General features: G+C 33.1%; 1 protein-coding gene and 1 long non-coding RNA gene across 6 annotated transcripts in view; one reads left to right on the top strand and one right to left on the bottom strand.

Moving 5' to 3' along the window:
• Nucleotides 1–22,909, bottom strand: part of LOC132198398 (uncharacterized) — a 117,769-nt gene that overhangs the window by 12,269 nt on the left and 82,591 nt on the right. The gene's annotated exons all lie outside the window — the stretch shown is intronic.
• On the top strand, nucleotides 10,395–11,047 carry LOC132196219 (uncharacterized). The gene is made up of 2 exons (XR_009441749.1): nucleotides 10,395–10,513; nucleotides 10,689–11,047. It is a non-coding gene; the product is annotated as an uncharacterized LOC132196219 (long non-coding RNA).

The following is a 22,909-nucleotide window of genomic DNA, read 5'->3' as shown; positions in this document are numbered from 1 at the left end:
CTTGAAGCTACGAGTTGTTGATAATTTTACAAGTGAAAAATACAGACATTTTTATATTAGCTGTTCTGTAATTTTCTTAAATTTGATGAATGCAAAAATATAACATACGCTATATTGTATTTGTAATAATTGCATTGTGCTTCTTAAAATTAAAACATGTCTTTGAATTTAACATTTCTGTTGACAACGACTGTCGACACTAATTTCTGTTGAATTAAAAAATCACAATATTTTTACCAGTTGTAAATTTAATATGGAAATTTCCTAATTAAATTAAGGTCTATTTCCTATACCGTCTTGTTTTCATTATTAAATCAAAATTTTGTAGAATGAAGTGCAGTTTTATGAAAAAAATTGAGTATTTTCTCCATCAAGAGTAACCAACAATTGAAAGGGAAAACTGAAAGCATTTTATAAAATAACTAAGATAAAAAAATTCAACATATAATTTTAATTTTATATTTTATTTTGATTGTTTCCATTCGTCCATTTTTTTTCTAATTTCAATTGTATATTTGCCACCAACAATACAATTTTGTTAATAGTAATTACAAATTATCCCAGCTGGAATATTTGAGTTATTTAATTTGTGATAACCTTTGATTTAAAGGATAAATTAATAACTTTTTTTATTAAGTACAAATTTCATCTAAGGAATTTTCTTTTACTATGCTAAAATTACTTACAATAGAGTGATCTATTGAATGTTCCATGTCGTTCACGGAACCACACATGCAGGAGCGATCATTGCTTGGTGGTGTCCATACAATAATTGTCGTATTTGCGCAATACGGCAAGTGCAATAACTGCCCGCTGCGTACACAGATGATTTATCCTCAAAGCTCTCGCGCTGCGTGGCTCAGCCCTAATTAATTCAAGATGATTGAAAATTACTCACAATACGCGCTGCCGTGTCATAAATAGCCGTGGCAGTTGTTTTTGCGCCGCACAATGATCTCGTAATGAGAGAGTTCTTTTGCAGTGGCCGCTCCAATTCATTCCGCGCGGCGGTTTCTCTCGCACATCAATCATCGCTTGAATTGTTATTGATTGGAACACATTTCTTGCACAACGCGCCGCTGAGTAATTTTTATCAATTGCTGCAGCGAAAATGATTTATTGGGCGTGTCCGTGGTTATGATTGTGCAGAACTTGATGCAGCCGTAAAAATTAAATTTGAACTGCGTTTATTTTAACAAAAAATTGTAAAATATTTGTAATTCAGTATTTGAATATGAAACATAATGTCAATAAAAAGGAGGATTTTTATTAAAAGATCGGCTATTAAATTTAAATAAATGTCAGCGACCTATTTCAATACAAATTTTGCAACTCTTTTTTTCAATTCAATTAATTTCTTAGACTTGAATAGTTAAAAATTGATTCTTGATAAAGTAGATGAAAATTTGCTTTAAATAAAACTCTTCACACATTCCTCATCTTAATTTTTTCATTAAGGTAAAATCATATAAAACCTAATTTCTTTTAAATTGAAAAATTCTGTGTTATAATTAAAAATATTTTGACATGTTTTTTTCGCTATATTTTTTATATTATCAGTTAACGAGATAGTATTCAAATAATACTACACCTTGAATAAATAATTTCCGAGCAAAAGTCCTTGAACCTTTTGACCGCATAACTTCCTGCACTATTGTATTATGAAATTTAAAATGTAATTGCAAGGAGCGTCTGCTGGTGATGAGCATAGCAGGAGTCACGCTCTTATTGCCGGCCAGATCAATTATCTCATCAATTGAAACATCTTTGTGTGTGTGCATCTCACGACTGACCTTCAATGACCTGTGTGCATTCGCTGGTAATGACCTTTGAGAGCATCTCCGCGTGGGGCAGGTCATTGTTAATTGGCGCTCTAATGAATGCACACCGACTAGAAAGTAAACACGCACACACACATTGTGAAAAAAGCATCGCGCGTTGAGGCAGGTCGGAAATTTAATAAAATGCAGAGACGGTCTCTGCATGAATCATTTTTAAACTTCTCTCTTTGCGCCGTAAAACGATGAATAATTGCAGCGCCGCAAACATGCACTTTGAGAGACGCGCGACATACGCCGATATTTAGTGCCATCAATTATTCTGCAGTGTGCCACCGACTGTCATAAAAATAATTACGCGACGCCGCAGTCCCTTGCAATAAACAAGCGTTTGATTTATTATATTATGCTCCCCACAGCGTCTCTTGCAAATGCTACTGCACTGTTCGAAAATCTTCAAATAAGTGTGAATTTAACTGATAAACAATGAACGTCCCTTTTCTAATTTAATCATATAATGTTAAACGTATTTTATGATAAATATTGGTCATTACACTGAGTTAACACTATTAATCATTCTCCTATAAAATTTTTTTTTAATAATTAACATTATTTTAATTTATATTATATAATAGATTAAATAATATTGAACAAAATAACAATGAAATCTATTTTAAATTATTTTAAACAACTACAACGCATAATATTTAATGTTATAATTGATTCAGACTTACAAGGCTGGAACAATTAGTATGGTCAATTTATGCAACATAGAAAAGTTAAACGATTAAAAAAATTTAATTTTATATTATAATGCAAGTATAATTCTTGTAATTCAATTATTTTGATTATTACAATCATCATCTCAAAATAATAGTTTTGTTTACGCCAACTAGAAGAATTTTGTGACGCTGAATCAATTGTTATAGCTAAATTGAACAGAAACGAAGAAAACTGGAAATAAATTTTATCTAATTTTGATGTTTTTGTTTTAATTTTAACACGCAAGACGTTCTTTTTCACGCATCGTGAATAATTTTTGCGGTGCTGAATCGATTGGCGTTGATAATTTTAAGCTTTACAGAACTGAAAATACAGAAATAAAGAGAGCAGAAATATAATTTTATTTGTTCAACACCGTTTTATCCGCTTTGGAACATTCTCAAAATTAGTGGGTGAAATAAAGGCGATTGAAATTAACGCTTGGAGACAAAATTCTTATAATATGCCGAATGCCAAACCATTCTAGCAACTTAATATCTGAACACGGTTCCTACTTTTTAATTTTGATATTTTAATTGAATAAAGCCATAAATCTGAGCCAAATTTAATAGGCTGTCATCGGCAGACTTATTTGCATGGCCAATAATCAAGCGATCTTTTGTCTTTCTTTTGTTGGAGGCGCGATTTGTGAATAAAGGAAGGCTGCGCTCATTATGGCGCTCACCACTTGAATGATGCATGTTGTGCGGATTTTATTACCAGTGCCAGGCACCTGAGGCACAAATCTGCATGTCGGCGGGCGACTGGGCGGGCGAGCGAGCGGCCACCGCGCTCTTTTTATCTCTCGCTCCTCTGCAGATTTTTCACTTGGAAGTCTACAATAGAGTGCATGAATGTAGGCGCTAAATTTATCGAGTTTTATAGTTCATAGAAGCTATATTAGTTTTGAATATAGGTGAAAAAGTGTTGATTTTACCATTAAAGCTCATAGGATATTATATGAAATTAAAAAATAAATTTTTACAAAATTATTAATTAATTTTGATTTTCAATTATGCAACCTCAATTTTTTTTTTAAATGTATAGTTTATTTATACAACATAATGTATGTTTTGGCTTGTCAGGAATTTAAGTAAAAACAATTTTCTACGATCCAAAGTGATATAATATTTTGTATTTAAAAAAAGAAAATTATTCGCAGATAATTTATTATCTACAAAAACCTGCCTAAACGGAAAATTCAAGTCTGTTTTCAAAGTATTTGTTGCTACTAAAATCCACTCTCCGTATCGTGAACCACCCAGTTTGCTCGGCTCTTGTATTGTTTCACTTTTCTCGTCGTGATTTAGTGCATCTTGATGTCGGAGCTGGTGCAATGGCCAGGCCCTTTTCTTTTAATTTCTCTGTGCGGCCGACTTTTAGAGTTACGACCTCACTTGCATTTTATTATAATTCCATTCCGACTGATTATCACGCATCCGAGCGTGAAGCAATTACTGCAAATTAAAGCCCTTGTGGGTTTATGGGTGCGCGGAATTATAATATGCAAAATGTCTCAATTCGACTGATCGAGGTTGATTTTCACTGCCAATTATTTTTAATGAGAGCCGCTTTGCTTAATTCCGATTGATGAATGTGACGAGAAATGGCTGTACGCGCCACTATTTGAAATTGCTGAGATAGCCGCTTTTTGTACTCTGTTCACCACCTCAAGCACAATTGCCTGTTTGCTCTTTCTTGAAAATTCATCCCTCCAATTAACATGCGCAGCTTTTGCCCGTCCTGCGATTTATTTCCGAGAAAAAGTTCACATATGTTTAGAAGCAATTTATTTTTTGTCCGGCGTGTTCATTTACATGCTCTTCTTTTTCTTCAAGGGGAGCTACCTTATTAATTAAAGCAAGAATAGGTTAGGAAACGCTTAATCAGGCATGAGATACAAAAAGAAAATGCCTTTCACTTTCGTAGCTGACGTTCCAAATCTAGATTATGTTAATAGTACGTTTAGAGATGATGCTCTTTGCGAAACATACATTTGAATTTATTTTATATTTATTGAGGCATTCTATTTATAGTCATCATTCAATTTCACAATTTGATGCGACTTATCCAGATAAGGGCAAAATATAGTTTGTTGAATGCATCAATAAGATAAAAATCAATTATTGCTAAAAGCAACATTTATTTTTTCAAATCTTCATTATGATTTTGTATTTGTCCTTTAATTGTAAAAATTTATTTAAAGGCGCCCCATCCACCGCAGTGAGTCTCGGATGACTAAGTTTTTGTTCCTATTGTGCTTTAGTCACAAATTTTGCCTCAGGTAGGCCTTAATGCTTAATGAATAATAAGATATAATTTTCATTACTTTTCGTTTCAATTGAATTTAATTTGAGTGATTGGGCATGGGCCGTATCTAGATTTTTAAAACATTTTATTTTCAAAATTTTTAATTTATCCTTGTTACCCTGAATATTACTAAATGAATTTCCTTTTTTTTTACTTAATTGAAAGTTGAAGATGCTGCAAATTTAATACCAATTTTATTTAATTTATTTTATTTTATATTTAAATAATGATTTGTTCTATAATTTTTTTTAATATAAAATTTTTTTTTAATATTTTTTTGGTTTAAATTTAATTTTATTGGGTTTGAATTGGTTTAAACACAAATAAATGAATTTTTTATTGATATTTCAACATAATTTATTTTAAATTAATATTAAGACTTTTTTTGGAATTAAATTACCGATTATAATTTATAATTACAAGTATTACAACGTCGCTTAGTCTTCATATTTGCGTGGATTTATTTAAACTAATAGAATGTACCGCGATATTATACAATTCCATTAAATCTACTCGTACGATCTAATCACAGAGTTCTTCAATTTATCAAAAATTATATATCTTCAATTCTATGAAGCGTTTCTACACTAAAAGTATTTTAAAATTAAGCATTCCTCAAAAACTGTGTAGATTCTTGTATAATTTTGCTAAAAATATAGAGATAAGAAAGACCGCATCTTCCGAATAGTGAGCTTTGGTTGACAAATTCAAAGTGTGTCAATAATAAATCAATTACCCGGATTAACATCATTTAACTACCATTCATCACGTCTCGCAAGAATTCAAAGAAAAATCTCAGTTTTAAACGTTCACTTGGTTGTGTTGGCACAATTAAAATCATTTCAATTTTGAAGTTGCAGATGTATGCAACTTGCAAAGCACGCTTGCCCAGCGGGTTGCTCCATCCCTTTCATTCAAAACAGCTCCTTTATTCTGTTTTTGGCGCAACGAATTGTTAAATCTTTGGTGAGGTGGCCATCCTTCAACACCATATATTCATATTAACCTGAGAAGTGATGGAGCGAATGGGGTGCCAGAGGCCAACGAAATCCTTTTGCCACCTACGCCGGCAAAACTCGGCAGACGATCATTAATTACAGTCGCGGTGGTCCGCTCGAAAATCTGGCCCTAGAGCTACAAAATTGCAACTAGGTGGCGACCGCACTTAAGAAGAGCACTCCCTAGCCCAAATGAGGACTGGCTAATTATCTGCCCACGGAGCAGAGAGAAAAAAAACCACCGCCGATTGCTCGCAGCGCTACTTGCAATTAATTACGCCATTTGCCTCTAATTTTTACTGTAACACATTTCACACGTAACCCTTTCTCTTCGCGTCTAATTTTCGGTCTCAATTCAGCAATTATATTTTACAAATAAGCACTTGGATTTACGAAATATGCTCAGAATTATAATTAGAGTTAGCGCTAAGAAATAGAGCTATAGGAAAAAAACATCTAAAGATATTGATAAAAAAGTAAATTTTGGTGAAAAAGCAGATTGTTAATTTGAATATCTGAAAGAAGCAAAAATAGAAAATTCAGAATATTCCATATTTTCAATTATTATGAGATGGATTTATTTATTAACAAGGTCACCACTACTTTCAAATTCAAAAAATGGACCAAAATTTGAAAATAAATTTGTTTACAAAAATCAATAGTTAGAATTGATTTGGAAATAGAAACAATTTATTTAATGAAAAATTCTAACTCTAAAGTCACAATATGGTATAAAAAAAAATTTTTGCTAGAAATTTAGAATAACTTTAACAAAAAAAATTCTTATTAAAATTATATTATTTAATGTTCAATTGATAATTTAAATTACGAGAAAGCTAAAGAAGTTGATCAAATTTTATTAGCAGTCTTGATTATTAGCGTGATATGAAATGTAGAATTTATATAGTTGTGTACTTCATGTTATTTTTCTTCTCTCACTGGTGGCTAGAGAAAGACCATTAGCCCAGATTGGCGTTTACCATTGTCAGCCGCAATGCTTGTACAAAAAGAATGCAACAAACAAAACAAGCCTCCAACAATGACTCGTGACTCTTATGTCATTCCATTCGCTAATGACCTCACAGCGGAAAGATACGCTCGCACTTTTGTCTGGTGTGTTTGAGAATGGAGCACTTTGGTATTTTTATACGAATTTCACGGTTCGACGGCCGATATTAGCTGCGGCGACGGCGATAAATTGGTCATTAAAATTCTGTCGTGTCAGTCCGAGAGTCAATAGACGACAAACTTGGAAAGCAAGGGCACAATATTAGAATGTGTGTGGCAATTGCGCCAGCCCATTGTGCTGCTGATTGAAAGCAATTCTTTAGTGAAAAAGTTATTATTATTATTATGGGCGTGTTTTTTTCCTCGGAAACGGAAAAAAATCAAAGTTATTGGAGGTGTTTATATTGTTTCTAAGTGAGTGAATGAGCAAAGAAAATTGTAGCAAGCATGGAAAAAATCAAAGGATTTATTTATAAATATAAAAAGTATAGAATTGGTTGTATTGTATTAAATGTATTTATTCTCCTGTTAAGTCGTACACATGTTGTGTTCAACAAAATTTTCTAATCTAAATAGAATTGGTTTGTCTTTTTGATTGGATTTATTGTTTTTATATCTTATCGATTGTTCTTTTTAATGATTTTAATATATTCAGATTTGAAGTTTGACTTTCCTTTCTTCTTTAGTTCAACATTAAAATCAGCCATTGTAATAATTAATTAGAAATATTGATATATTTCTATTTCCTCAATTATGCCACATATGTGATTATACTTATAATTTCTTACTTCTTATATTTTCTTAAGAATATCGTGTTATGTTTAATTTGAAATTCAAATATTGATAAAGAAAGATTCAATCATCACGAGTACTTATACTATGGCAATAATTGTGGAGCACTGAGCGACAATATAATGTTTATTTAACGAAAATTACAATAAATAATCTTTGCAAACAGTATTAAACACTTTATAGCAAGTTATCTTTGTAATTAAATCACAATTGCATAACGGTGTTTTAAAAATGAATATAAAAAATTTAATCATCATAATTATAATATAAAAACTCGGAAAATAGTATGCAATAATCTAATTAGATAAATATTCTAATATTATTATTAAATTTAACCGCTTTCTTATTTTAAATCAACAAACAATCCTGTTATTTGAATTCTTTTTTGGCATTCGTTATTGATTTTGACTTACAAAAATTACTTTACATATCAGCTGATTTCACAAAGTAATGTTGATTTGCTGTCGGTGTGGCGGCTCATGTTTTGCCTGGATTTACAAAATGTTTGACTCGCACGCTTAGAACATTGGAAATCAGCAATTGTTGGAATCAATTGGAGCTCAGGAAAGCTGCTCTTGTTTTTGTTGTCGCTTGTAATGCCTTTGGTACACGCACTCGATCGACATCTAATGCGCCGCCACGACCAACAATGGCGAATTAAAAATCGTGGGAAGTGTCAGAAGAGAGTTTTCCTCTCATGTAACGAGCGAGATCACAAGCTACATCTTTATTACCGACGAGTCAATGAGAAAAAATTTTATCGTGTGTTGTAAAACGGCGTGTCGTCGTGGGACGAAGATTTAATTAGACACGGGAATAAAATGCAACCAGCAATTTAGCTGCGGCAAAAATTTATATTTTCGATTTAATTGCAGGATAGGAGAAGAATGCGCGCGAGATGCTCCATCCAGTAGCATTACACCTTAGACAAGTCGCAGGTGCGGTAATTAAAAGGACTCGCCAATTCTTTGCTTGGTTTGTAATTATACGCGCAGCTCGGCGTGCCGCGCGCGGATAAATCATTCGGCAGCTCCAATTTATATTTATTTCTTCTACACTCGCTGCCGTGCGCGCACAAAGCACAAAAAAGCGCTGCATATTTACGCGTCGCGAGCAACAAACACCTGTCCGCCGTTATTTTTTTTTCAATTCGAGCGAGACCGACCCTATGAATGCCCGCGAGCCGCGCCATTCTAAACATTTTTCAGTTATTCGACCGCGTTGCGCAATTTCGAAATAGAATAGAGGCAGGGCAAATGGTCAGCCCCATAATAAGAGATGCCAACTTTTACCTCCATACTTGAATTTAGTATATAATTGGGCTCGTTATTTTTACTACAATTCTGGTTTTTATTATAATTTGAGGTTAATTTGCCAAAATATTACGGCAATAATATGCAAAATACAACACGTTTTTTGCAGCTTCTGTTCTGACCAGTTTAAAAGTTATGGCACTTTTTATAGCATATTATCCAATATTTATTGAGAGATTGATCTTTTACTTGTTTTATGGCGGTGTAAATTCTGCCAGAGAGTGATAAATCGCATTGATTGTTGCGAGACAAATAATATTAACACACAATAATTTCGCTTGTTTATTTCTTTTAAATGTCTTTTGGAAATCCTGACCGCCGATTATGATCAAAGTCTCTCAATTGAATTAAGCAGATGGAAATGAACAATAATTTTTTTTTAAATAGAGAGCACAGTGCGTCTCTCTTTCTTTGCATTCATTCATGTGCGTGCGTCGGAGACTTGCTGAAATACGGATAATTAATGAGTCCATTGTGTTGCTATTTATATTTTAGTCCGAGTAAAAACTTCAATGCTCAGGATAGTCTTTATAACTTTGAGGGTGGATATTTTCTCTGTGAACATCTGGACGAGAAATACTTAAATTTTAATAGAAGAAAATTATTAATCGAGTTTTGAGATGATTGAACGAGATTTAGCAGGTTAATGAAGTGGACACTTGGCTGTTTTTATTAAAAGACGTGCGGTTGCGCATTATCTCGCTTATTAGCTCACACTTGCTGCTTATTTCAACAAATTTAATTATCAACAACAACAGCTAGCGTGCCTCGCGTTTAATTAACATTTCCGAGATTGATCTTGCGCTTGCCTCCTATTAATCGAGGTGCGTAAAGCGTGCTAATTAGTAATGTTATATTATATCGCCGTGTGACTACAAAACCAGCCCTAGGGAAAAAATTATACTTCAACGAAGACTTCTTACTCAGACCTAATGGGGAATAATAAAATATTATTTTTCTTTAATAAAACATTTAAAAAAGCGAAAATAAAAAATTATTATAGATCAGCTTTGATTTTTATTTGAGTATTTTGATAAATGAGAAGTAATTAAACAAATGCATAAAATAACAAGGCTAATGAATTTCATTTATTAAAACGCCACACAGACTTGACAATTTTACACTTCTAGCTTATTTTGATATGTTGATTTATATTTTTATTTTATAATTTTATCATTAAATGAGAGTCGTGTTTTGAACCACATGCACAAACACGATATCTGCATAATGAATTTAATTCTCAAGTTCAACTTTACAATTCTGATTATGATTATATATCAGCAATTATTTCATAAAAAAAAACATATTTCAAGGAAAAAGATATCAAATGTTGATGCGAAATAAGTATTTTGATTTCCTCTAATTGTCAATGCCAGCCAGTGACCCTTACTGACCCCGGGGTCTTCCCATCTTCATACTTTTCCTCATTCCCCTAATCATGTTGTTCTGAAGTCAGTCGAGGCCGGCCAGTGTCTTGGAAGAAGCAGCGAGATGCAGACTCAAATTAAAGTCGCGGCATTTCTTTTCATCGCCGGAATTTTCCTTGTGCAGGGTAAGTTTTTTGAAAAAAAAACCTCATTTCTAAGAAATACACGCAAAGTTGAACCCAAATTTACAAGTCGTAATTGAATATTTTAATTGTTTTAAAAATTGCCTTATTCAAATTTCACAGTCTTAACTTGCAAAAATAAAAACTCACTATATACGGTTTTATTTTTAAATTTCAGCCGTGGATCAGACTAACTCACATCGAAGACAAATCGCTCGCCGGAGTGTTGAGGATTATGACTCAAATAATGATAGTTATTTAAGTGGAACTGAAGCAACTGACCAAAGCATCGAACATGAAATTTATGCAGAAGCCGATGAAAAAGAAACTGAGCCTGCTGGTGATGAGACTGATGAGGGGCTTCTAAAATCTTTCAGTTCTAAAGCAAAGGTCACATTATATAAAATTAAAAAAATCCCCAGTGAAGTAAGCACCTTTTTCAGTCGATTTGTAAGCAACAATTTTTAGATGTACCGCAAAACTTTTAGGTATGACCTTTCTTTGTATGAACAATAAAAGACATTTTTATAACTTACACATTATGGAATAATTTTTTAACACACACCTTTCCATTAAATATTACATAATGAACACACGCATAGGCTGGTAGAGGTGTTTGTGTAATTTCAGTGGGTTTTCGTTGGCCGCTCATTATTAGTAATTAATCGGCAAGAGAGGCCTAGAGATGATATCAGCGAGTGAATTCCAGAGGCGCAAAACCAGCTCGAGAATCTCCCCTTTGGCCCGCGGTGCATTTTTTTTGGTGTTGCCGGAATCTCGGTGGTTCAATCGAATTGATTTGAATAATTTTTTTCAGCCGACGGACAATCAGAGTTTTTCGATACTGATCGTGTTTAAAAGTCTCTGATGTTTCTACTTTTTATATTTAGAGCTGCTGACGCAAGATTGCCTATGTGTTTTGTGATGAAAGTTGCTTATCGGTCTGAAGCTGGTTCTTAAGAACTCACCAAGAAATTTGATTTATGTGAGGTTGGTAATTAAAGGGTGCGATAAACAGCGTGTACTGCTTATTCTTTTAATATTATTCCATTAAGCCTGCTAAATTTTTTCTTTTTCAAAACAGCGACTGGTGGAAAATTATTTAAAAAAAAGTCCCAGATGAAGTTTAAGAACCAAATAAACAAGTTTAATGGGCATTTTTTAAGATATTCAAATCGAAAGTCAAGAAATTTTTGTTGAATTCAAGAAAAAAATTGATGATACTTCTATCATTATGAAATTACTTAAAAATGTATACTTACTGATGTATTTTCAAAATAATGAATTGTTAAGAAATCGTCAGAAATTTTCCTTCCTGTCCTTATCTGATCACAACATGAAATTTTTTTATAATAGAAAAAAGTTTCGCAGAAATTCGTCGGCTTTGTTTGAACTCGGCACATACACAAAATGTAATTTCATTGGAAGGTGCAAATGAGTTTTGCATGTTGAAAAGTGACCTTTTTGTACTGCGAAAGTGTAGCAATTGCAGCAGACAAAAAGCATTTCGGCATAAACAAGAGATATTTTTGCGCGACGTGAAAAAGGCAGAATTTACGAGCGCTCCGCTTTCATCGCCGACGTTTCGGAACTCCAGTTTATCTCCAAAATTGTGATACACACAATAAATTTATTTGCATCGTTGCGTAGGCAGAACCGTCTGCGGCGACCGCGAAACCCGCTTTTGCCATAAAACGGCTAAAAGTTGTGCCGCTTCTGGTCCCTTATTAATCGCTTAAATGCTAATACATTTTTTTGCTGCTCCCGCCTGGAAAGTTACGCAATTCCCGATCAATTTTATTCAATCCGCAAGCAAACTAGTTTGCGCTCAAGTGAGCAAAAATGTTGTGCGAAAACTTCTCCCTTTAGAAAGAAGGAAGTGCGCAGAGAAAGGAAGGTTATTTTTGAAACACTTCCACAAACTGGATCTAAAAATAGATCAACTGGTTCATTTTTTGTTCAATAAGTCGGGCCCACATATTATGCTAATTAAGTAAATAATGATCTAAATTAATTCTATTCAAGAGAATACTTATGAGTAACTATTAATTAAATGAAAAGCAAGAATTTATTTTCCTCTCCTAAAATGTGAGACTTGCTTGAAGGTCAGCTCGCAATTTTAAGGTCAAGAACCTTAAGTGGCGGCGAGAAAAACGTTTTTATTTGCAAGTCGGGTGCATGCAGCAGCAAACAGCGGCGCTAAATTTTAACTGACGTCAAGTATTTCGCGATTGTTATCAGGTCGTTCAGTTATACACCTCTGAGAGCGAATGCCGCCGTGACATGTTTCAGACAGATTTGAAATGAAATTTACATCAATTAAAAAATTCAACGTGTGAGATTTAATTAATTTTAAACATGCAATTTACGAAATTATTTTTGTGATCAAATTTTACGTTCGTGTTTCAATAAGACTATTTTAAATAATGAATTATTTGATTTCATCACGAATTTTTATTTTTCAAAAGAAATGCAAGTTTAAAAATTATGAAAAGTTGAAACCAGGCAAACGGCCCGGTTTCAATTTTCCATGACACACACCCCAAGTGTTGGCATTCAATTTAAAAAGATACATTCATTGTTAAATAATAATTTTATTTACATGAAATTTACTTTTTAGTTTAAATTTAAACTGATATATATGCAAAATTATAAAATACTATTTTATAGAAGTTTCTTTTCATATTTTTCAAATTATAATTAATAAATATTTTAATTTTGTCGCCATTATTATAAAATTATTAGATTTTAAAAAAAAAAAATAGCTGCTCATAACTCACGGCAACATTAAATAATTATATTATATCTGTGAATATCTCTTTTCATACTTTATTGCATTATATACATTGTTTGCTTCCGTGTGAGTTGCCAATGCTCACAATAAAAATGCAAATCCCGCAGCTTTTCCTTCATAGAGACGCGCGGCAAACATCCAACAGCTTCTGCTCCATACTGGAAATATAATTAACGGGCAGCCGCGTCGGCGTTAATTACAATCAGGGTGCGGCCTGACATGACAGCACTGCTCTCTTTTCAGTCCACCCTCACAGACACCACCCACCTCTCAACTCTCTCCTCGAAGCAGAGCAGCTCTCTTTTCTTCTCTCAATTTATTGGCCGCCTCAAAATAATGTGGTAAATTATATGCATTCGGTTTTTTTTGCGCCCGCAATTTACGTGTCGGCAAGCGGCTGATGAAAATTTATTCGCGTTTGTGCTCACAAATGATAATAACGAACCTGATATGCGACATACGGCTCCATAAAACTGGATTATGTTCCGCTCACATTTTTACTGCCCGGGCTTTTAATCTCTCTTGCTCTCTTTTGAATGTAAATCAAATTAAAACAATCGAACAATGTAAAAGTGCGCGAAAACATCACTTCGTCAGATGTTCCAAGGAGTATTTTTATAAATTTCTCAAGTTAATAAAGATCGAAGGTAAATATTTGAGGCATTCTTTTCATTGCATTCTCACGCCAGTCTCCGTTTCGCAGAAAATTTATCGCGCACATTTTCAGCCAAGTCGGGCATTCGCCATAAATGGAAGTGCACTTCATCACCCAAACATTCACTCAATCCGTCTGTGCGAGAGCAATGAGCATTCTCTGATCCTCTCCGAGCAGCTGACAGTAGCGGGTCGGCAACTTAAAATTTTTGCTGTCAAATCAATCTTGAATGACGCAAGTTTAGTAAAAAGATGTGGGGCTTTTTTCACAGACACGTGGGAATTTATGTTTCATTTTTTAATAGGCATGGAATGAAATAATTTATTTTTCAGAATATAATATTACTCGCACTCACACTCCGATCATGAAGAGTCCACCGTTAAGACCATGCATTTTAAGCAAATAAGAAATTTTATTGATGGCGCGATACGAATAACAATATATATTTTTCATCACATAATAAAAATTATTTCAATTGATTTCTATAAGTTATTTCAAATATGGCTTATAAAGTTTTGAAATTAAATTATAAAATGTAAATAAAATATGTTTTTATAATAAATAAGTATATAAAATATTTTCAAAACAAACACAAAATAAATAAAATTAATATAATCTATTTATACAAAAACAAAATTTATTTATAAAGCAATATATTAATTAATATGTGAAATGCACTATTTTCATTTTTAATCAAATATAAAATAATTGGACGAAAAATTTACAAAAAACAACACAAAGATGAATGTAAATGTAGATCACAATAATGTAGCACAATTGTAAGGCAATATGAGTTAAAAATTTTCAAATCGATAAATAAGTTTAAGATACTCGTCACCGAAACGTCCGAAACCACTCAATAAAACCAAATTGGTGTGTTGATACCGACGGTGAGCCGTATTAGGGCACGTCTAGAGGCGTCAAGCGCACCTGGGAAAACATATTCAAAGAGAGATTATGCAGATAAAGTTCCTTTTGAACAGAGCGTATTATCGCTTCCTGCTATTATTTGCCTATCTGATGGGGCCGTTAAGTGGCCAATTTCTCGATCCGCTCTCAAATACTAATCAGAGCGGCTTAACACCTTTGGCATAATAAAGGATCAACCTTATGTACTTATTGTGGCCGACTTGTTGAAGGCAGATTTTGCGCATTTTTAATTAACTACGCAAAACGCGGTCATTATTTTTTATGAAAACCGCTAATGGTAATGAATTGGCTTGCGTTGTCACATAAAATTGAGTTATGGATTATTAATGTATGCGTAAAGACGATGAAAGTACAAATCGATTTTTCTTGCTTATCAATAATTTAATCGCGAAGTGAATTCTTAACCCTCTCAGCGTGCGTTCCTTTTGATACACGGCCGGCGATATTGCATATTAATTAGCATTACATGCAAAGTAATTAAAAATAACTCTGATATCGCGATAAATATATTTTCAATTTCGCTGAAAGCAAAAGTGGTTTGTTGCCATCTGCTCATTAACACACACACATGGTAATGCCCTTGCGGGGACCACCCTGCCGAGTGCAAATGGAATCCGTCGCACCGCAATTAGGCTGAATTATAAAACGTGTCTGGTGCGACGAGTGAAATAAAGTAACAATGCAAAAAGTGGTCCTCGGTGTGGTTTTAATTGCCACTTGTATGCGTGCACTCGAAATAAGAAAAGTAAATTATTTGACACGGTGTCCTTTTTCAGGGGCCGAAAACTTACATGCCAATGGCAAACCATAAGTCAGGCAGCAAAAATTAATGTTTAAATGTAGAATTTATGTCGTTTGCAAAAGCGTCTCAAAGACAAACATAAGGGCAAATTGGAATCACTCATTCAAAATTTAAATATCGTGCAACTTCAGTGATGCACAATCAATGCAAATCAACACTCCGTAGAGTAAAAATTACTTTGAAAATCACAAATTTTTATCAAATTTTTCTGAATCCATTAAGTTTTGTTTCAAAAAGTTCAGTTCACAGGTAGGGTGAATTTCATAGCCAAAATAGGAGCATATTTAGGTGACTTTTTAAGCTGAAATAGGTTTCAAATAGGAGATTATAGCAGTTTGTGGTTAAAATAATGTTAATTATTATTATTGTTTATTAGTCCACATTGTAACAAATACAATGTATGAGAAAATATTATTAATATTATTTATATACGTTCTAAAACTGAGTTAAATTATTATGATTTTTTTCACCTTGCAATTTTGATTATCGATATTTGAAAAATACACTAGTTGGAAATTTCATCAATTAAGTCCTCGAAGTTACAAAAAGCTTTATTAGGTTCTAACTGTGGGCAACCTTGTCCTAGCCATACATGAAATCAACCACATATGATAAAATGAAAAACAATTAAATTAAATCAAAAGGGAGAAAGAGGACATTAATAGTTCTTGAGATCGCTTGAGATATCGTTAGGAGGAATACAGGGTGAGAATATGAGATTTAGACGATATAGGAAATTCCTAGTTTTTAATAATGAGAAACTTGAAAAAAACTCGGCAAATATTTTCAAAAAGATAACAAAATTAAATTTTCATATGATTTTTTCCTATTGAAGCATTTCATAGACAATTAAATAAAAAGCTTTCGTCCTATCTCATAAAAATATTAGTCAAAAGTTTAATAAGGGAATTGCAAACTTAATTTTTAACCCCCAAGAAGAATTCATGCGGAAAAAGTCACAAATAAATTAATTAATTATTTCCTTTTCTTTCAATTTTCGAAACTTTATATGAGTAATTAATTTTTAATTAAAAACAGCAAGCTTTACTTTCCTATTAAACACAAAAGTTGAAAGTTGTTCGTTAACTTTTGGCAACAAAACGGCCGTGGTCACTTCCTGGGTGGCAGAGGCCGACCTGCCGCTAACTGAGAAAGGGATACAGACAGGACAATGCTGCCTTTTAATTATGAAAACATCGGCTTGTTTCGTGCGCTACATGTTTCACGCTGCCATGTGCCAAGCGGTGAATTAATGGAATTGTTGTGTTCGCCGCGCAGATTAAATATCATTTTACCATAATCAGCCGCGGAAAGTTGAATTTATTTGCCGCTTAATCAACATGTTATTTCATTACGCTCCGCTTACTCTCTCACTCATGTGCGATACAAGAAGTTTGCGTCTTTTAAATTATCACCACATAAATCGGAATGGTCCGGCGATGTTTCGCGCAGTTGTGTTCACATTTCAACGCGCGCATTCCAGAGCAAATCTCTTGTTTCTTTTTCGAATCCGGGCTCAAATTTATATGACTCTTGAGAACCTTGTTAAAAACTAAAAGCATATTGATGTAGGTCAGTAGGATCGAGTGTCGTAAAAAATTTACTTTTCTAAAAATCAATAAAATAATTACGAAAGCGCCGAATTCAGAACTTGATTTTATATTTTCAGGCGTGCCATAAAATTTGATATGCTTTTGAGAGTGCCTCAAAAAAATATGACATATTTCTTCAGTTTCTCGGTTGCATAATTTTGCGTTTTTCTTCCAAAAGTAGGTGGGGCATATTCTAATGAACAGGAGAGTTCTCGGTACTTCAAAGATCAAGCAAGTTCGTTTCGGACCAGGATTGCATATCAAGTTACTTTTTACCCAACCCATATTTTTCTCTCTCTCGCTCATTTTACGCAACGGCGGTGATTTAATGTGTCAAGAAGAATGGACGCGGGCCATTCTTCAATGCGTGTGGCTGCAAGGTGCAAATTGAATTACACTTTTTCATCCGAGCGAATATACGAAGCGACAAGATAAATGTAGCCTTGGATACATTTATATGAGATACCGATCGCAGATTTTGCGAAACTCGTGTCTCATTTTTTGCGCGTTGAAAATTGGCAGCTGTAATTGTTACGTGACCGAATTTTGCATTGTCGATCCTGTATTGTATTTTTGTAAGTTTCCAATTTAATGATTCAGACTTCAGACGGAAGGTGAACTTTGATGATTTACCACCTTTTATCAATTTTTGATGAATTTTAGTGCAGAGACAATTCACAGACAAAATACTCTAGGTAAAAGTAATTTTTATTATTAAATTTGCACAAGCACTAATTGTGGGCTGAAATTTGTCCTCAAAATTTTCATAATTGAATTTCTTGTGATGTTTAAATTATATCAATTCTTTCTTCATAATATAGGAAATGTTTTGATAAAAAAAATGAGCTTTAGTTTATTGCATAATTATATTAGAACTTTCAATACATAACTTTGTTTTAAACTTATAATCAAATTATTGAAGAAAATATATCTTTATGAAATTATGAAAAATTATGAAAATGTATAATACTATAAATAATAATTATACTTTTAATTTAGCTGAAATATCCAATTTCGCAATGGCAAATTACTCGAGTTGAGCAAATCATTGACCTGCACCACGGAAAATTTTGATCAGCATCAAATTTTGAAACATAAATTGAGCAGGGTAATCGAAAGATAAAAAATGGGCTGTTGCACAATCGAACCAGTTTATTATTGGAGCAGCAGTCGTGAATTCATCTCGCTGCAATAATATTTGGACAACTCAATTACAAGTTTTGCAGCCACAGGCGCGGAAGAGGTAATTTTTTTCTCGCAAATCAAGTCTCTTGACGCCCCAAGTGTGTGACAAAAGTGCGTATGCGGTTTTTTCAACTGTCAAAAGAATTGGCAAATGACCAACGATTCGATTTCAAAAAGTCGGTGGGAAAAGTGGCTTTTAAATAATATTATTATGCCAGATTTATGCCGGTTTTTATACGAGTGTCGCCAGAGATAAAAGCTGTATTTGAATAGAATTTTCATAAAGAATGAGTGTGTCCGGGCTGAGAAATGAGACTGTCAAAATCGTGTGTGCTTGTTCAGATTATATTCATGAGAGCGTTCCTTTGTTATAGGAAGGTACAACTTGCAAATAGTTGAGCGCATCAAGGTAGTGCGCATGAAATAAAGTACATGAATAAGTACTTATGAAATAAAACTGCGTCTTGTATAGCTCAGCGGCCAAACTCGATTTTCACATATACACGCCGCTTATCATATTTTATTATGTACGACTCGCTCGCTAAAATATAACGACCTGAATAAATTTCAGCGACACGAAAAATGAATGCACCACGTGTGTACAGAGTATTATGTAAGCGGAATATTATACGCGTCGCTGAATTATTTATTGTGCGCGGCAACATTTATTTTGCCGCCGCCGACACAAAGAGTGGACCTAGAACTATCGTTTGTGCATTGGGATAGATCAAGAAAGTGGTTACACTGCTGGCTGGCCGGGCGCACGTCGACGCCGCGCACAGTTCAAGGAATGTGACCTGGGTTGGTTTTATTTGAACACGACACATTTGATATCTATTGTGTTGATCAGGATAATCGAGAATTTTATGTACTCAACTTGCAGTGCTCGCCTCGATTCAAGTAATTAATCTGTAATTCATTCAACTGATTTTTTAGTTTGAGATTTATTTTCCAGTTTTCCAATCTACAGCTAGAGAAAAGTTGTATATTTTTCAGTTTTAGAAAATATTTTTTTATTTAATTAGGAACATTGTCGGTGCACATAAGTTCAATATAATATTGAATGCAAATTTAATTGGATTTCGAAACTACTTATTTTTATAAAGATCATATTTATAAGGTTTGCGCACGAGATACGTTTTTTTTTCAATTTTTACATAAAAATTTTGAGTAAATGCTGAAATTCAGGAATTGAAGAAAGGCAATTAACAATTAACATTTATTTTGTATACAAAATTAACTTGCAAAGAATTTATATATATTAACAAATACAATTTAAAACTTTGTTTTGTTGGTGTATTAAATATTATAAAATTAAAATTAAATTTTACAATTTATTTAAATTAAATTGAATATGAAAAATTCTGGGATATTTTGTACTTTAAAACTATTATTTATATGTGTGTTTAGTGTTTAAAATAATAAATTTAGTTCGATTGAGTAATCATTATAATTCAGAAAATTGTGTAATTATTGATTCCATCTTCTGTTTATTTACAGATCATAAGTCTGAAGTCCAATTAAATTATTAATTTCATAGAATTATTTCAAAAATTATCTTTAACAATCTCATTAAAGAATGGTCACGAGTTGAAAACAATTCCTTCCATATATCGTTTTTTAATTTATCTCATTTTCAGCATCTGCATCAAGCGGCGTTCGTTATAAGGGCAAACTTACTTAGCATTATTTTCACAATGGTCATGAAAATTTGTCATTCTGGTCATGGTAAAAACTAAAAGAAAACTTGTATGTAAAAATTACACCTGTCCATGCCTGAGACACAATGGATTATTCTGCACGCTATCTTATCTGCATTTCGCGCTTGGAGTGTTACACATAATAAATCGAGCAATATAATTGATTTAACAATGTATGCGAAGGGTCAAGTCATTGGCGGCGTTGCGACTTTTACGAGAGCCGATTGATTTTGCTCTGCTCGCGTTAAATCATGTTTCAAGCCGAGTGTGACAAATACCCGTTGACAGTCGCCCTTTCCAAACTTGAGATTTATTGAGCTTCAAGAAAGAGGTGCCGAATAAATATTTTTAAAGGTCCGCAGTCTGGTGCGAGCCGTGACCAAATTTGGTCGCGCCTAATTGAGGTCCGCGTCGTTTGATGCCTGGAATTCTTTCACGACCGCAGAACATTTATGCTAAATCACAGTCCATAAGGCACGCGCCACTTTTAATCCCAACAGAGGCGCAAATTAACTATCTCTAAAATTACACAGGACATTATATTATGCTCAGCTGAGGAGATTTTTATCGCTCGGATTATTTTAATTTCTTGTTACGCTCCAATATGTGGAACGAATTTGATTATTATTATTTGTTTGTAGAAATTACCAAACGAGTTTGTGTCGGTCGCACACATCGAATTAGAATCGCAAATTCTGACCCGCAGCTACGCACATCTGTTTTAATTTGAATCAAAGTAGCGCTTCGAGACGAATTCAATTAGAGCGGCATTGTGCCTATGTTATATAATGAAAGGCCTACCCTACATTCCACCGCCGCGATTGTTAGGCAACATGTTCAGACCATCAAATTGCATTATGTGTCTGCATAAATAAAGCCGCTTTATTTATTTATTTTATTGCGCTGCACACGTTTTCCCATAACGCCTCGGGCGCTTGAAATTCAATTACGCGCGCGCGCGGCTCCTTTTCAATTAGCTGTGATATTGACACTGAATGCTGATTCTGCAAGTCCTCAACTGTTGCACAGACAGAGAGAGGCGTGCAACGATTGATGATGTGTGAAGAATGAAGAAACACCCTGTTTCTAATTGTTCGTAATTTTCGAGCTGCGTTTATCTCTCATTATTTAATGCTCATTCGTTTTTAAAATAAAATCATTAGTTAAATGTTTTTGCATTGAATTTTTATCCTTGTCAGGAGAGATAACGTTGATTCATTGTAAAAGAGAGAAAAATAAAATACCACCTGTGCAGTAAAACTTTGTGCAAACCTTTTGAAAATTTGCTCGACTGTTTACCAATATTATGATATTTAATTTTAATTACAAATTTCTAAAACTGGATATCGATTCAAACAATTTTTCTGAATGCACCTTTTTTTCTGTCTCAATATTATCGTTTTGATGAGTATACTCTTTAATTCTCAACACCCCATAAAATGATTAATTTATTTCCAATATCGTAAACCTTAAAAATTTTAATAAAAATCGATACTAAAGAAATGTTTGAACAAGTAAATTAGCAAATAGTTGCTACCTATATGAAGTCCAAAACACAATTAAGAGTTGCTATTGTAATTCTTTAACTGTATAATTAATTTAAATTTAATAAATAATCATTTGTTTATATATAATAAGACTTACAAATTATTCTATAATAACGCTTTACCGTAATTATAAAAACATCAATTAAATAATAAAAATATTAATTTTCATAGCTTTTTCATTTTTTTATTTAATTATTATATTAAAATTTAATATTTATTGTGTAATTGATAATTAAAGCAAAATTTTTAATATAGTTATGAAAAATGTATTTTACTGAGTTATCACATTTTTTTTGAAAAACATCTTTGTCTTCAAAATTTTAATAAAATGATCAGGTTCAGATCAATTTAAGTAGGCTTCATTGAAGATAATATAATTTTGTTCAATTACGGTTATGCTAATGTTAATGAATTCAACGAGGTTCACATTACATTTGGGGTTGAATTTTATATTAAAATTTTCAAAGAAAAAAAGAATACATTCGCTATTTAAAATTATTCTATGGGTCTCTTGGAAATATATCTTTCAATTATGTGTATTTTGCTTTTCATAAAATTTAAATTGTAATTTACATTGTTTTCTGTTTAAAGGAAGGATTTCTCGTTGCTTAATTATGCAGTAAATTTGTGCTTTGTTGTTGTTCACCCGGAAATTGAAAGAAAGATTGCATATTTATCTTTTCAATATTGGCACAGCCGCCGCTGCAGCCCAGCCCTGTTGTAAAAGTTTTCATAAGTAAGTGAGTGCGCGGCGAGTTTGCCAATATTGCAATATATTTATTTTTGATCGGTTGCTTTTACGTCGAGCAAGAAAGCGTTCTCGTGAATGTATTACGGCGCAAAACGCATAAAATATTTTCACTGGCTGAGCATTAAATTGTTGCTTTTTAGCTCCTTTTATTTCCCTGTACTGTAATGTATCGCATAATAAAAGAGCCGCGCTGCGATTTGTTTGTTTTATTTCACGTAAGTGCATTCGCGTCTTTGTTGTTGCAACTCAGCAGAGTTAAAAAATGTTTTATTTGCAAGCTTTTCTACCAAAAATGCTTAAAATATTTAATTCTAAAATAATATCAGACAAATCGTGGCAGATAAATATGGGATGTGACTCAATAATTTCCAGCTCCATCAATCAAACGTGCCTCAATCAAAAATCAATTCAGAACAAATCTCATTGTCAGCTGCTGCAGTTGA

Source organism: Neocloeon triangulifer, unplaced genomic scaffold, assembly GCF_031216515.1.
Source record: "Neocloeon triangulifer isolate White Clay Creek 2 clone unplaced genomic scaffold, ASM3121651v1 ptg000001l, whole genome shotgun sequence".
NCBI classification, from domain to species: domain Eukaryota; kingdom Metazoa; phylum Arthropoda; class Insecta; order Ephemeroptera; family Baetidae; genus Neocloeon; species Neocloeon triangulifer.
The sequence above is the reverse complement of the archived record's forward strand: the minus strand, read 5'-3'. Positions and strand labels throughout refer to the sequence as shown.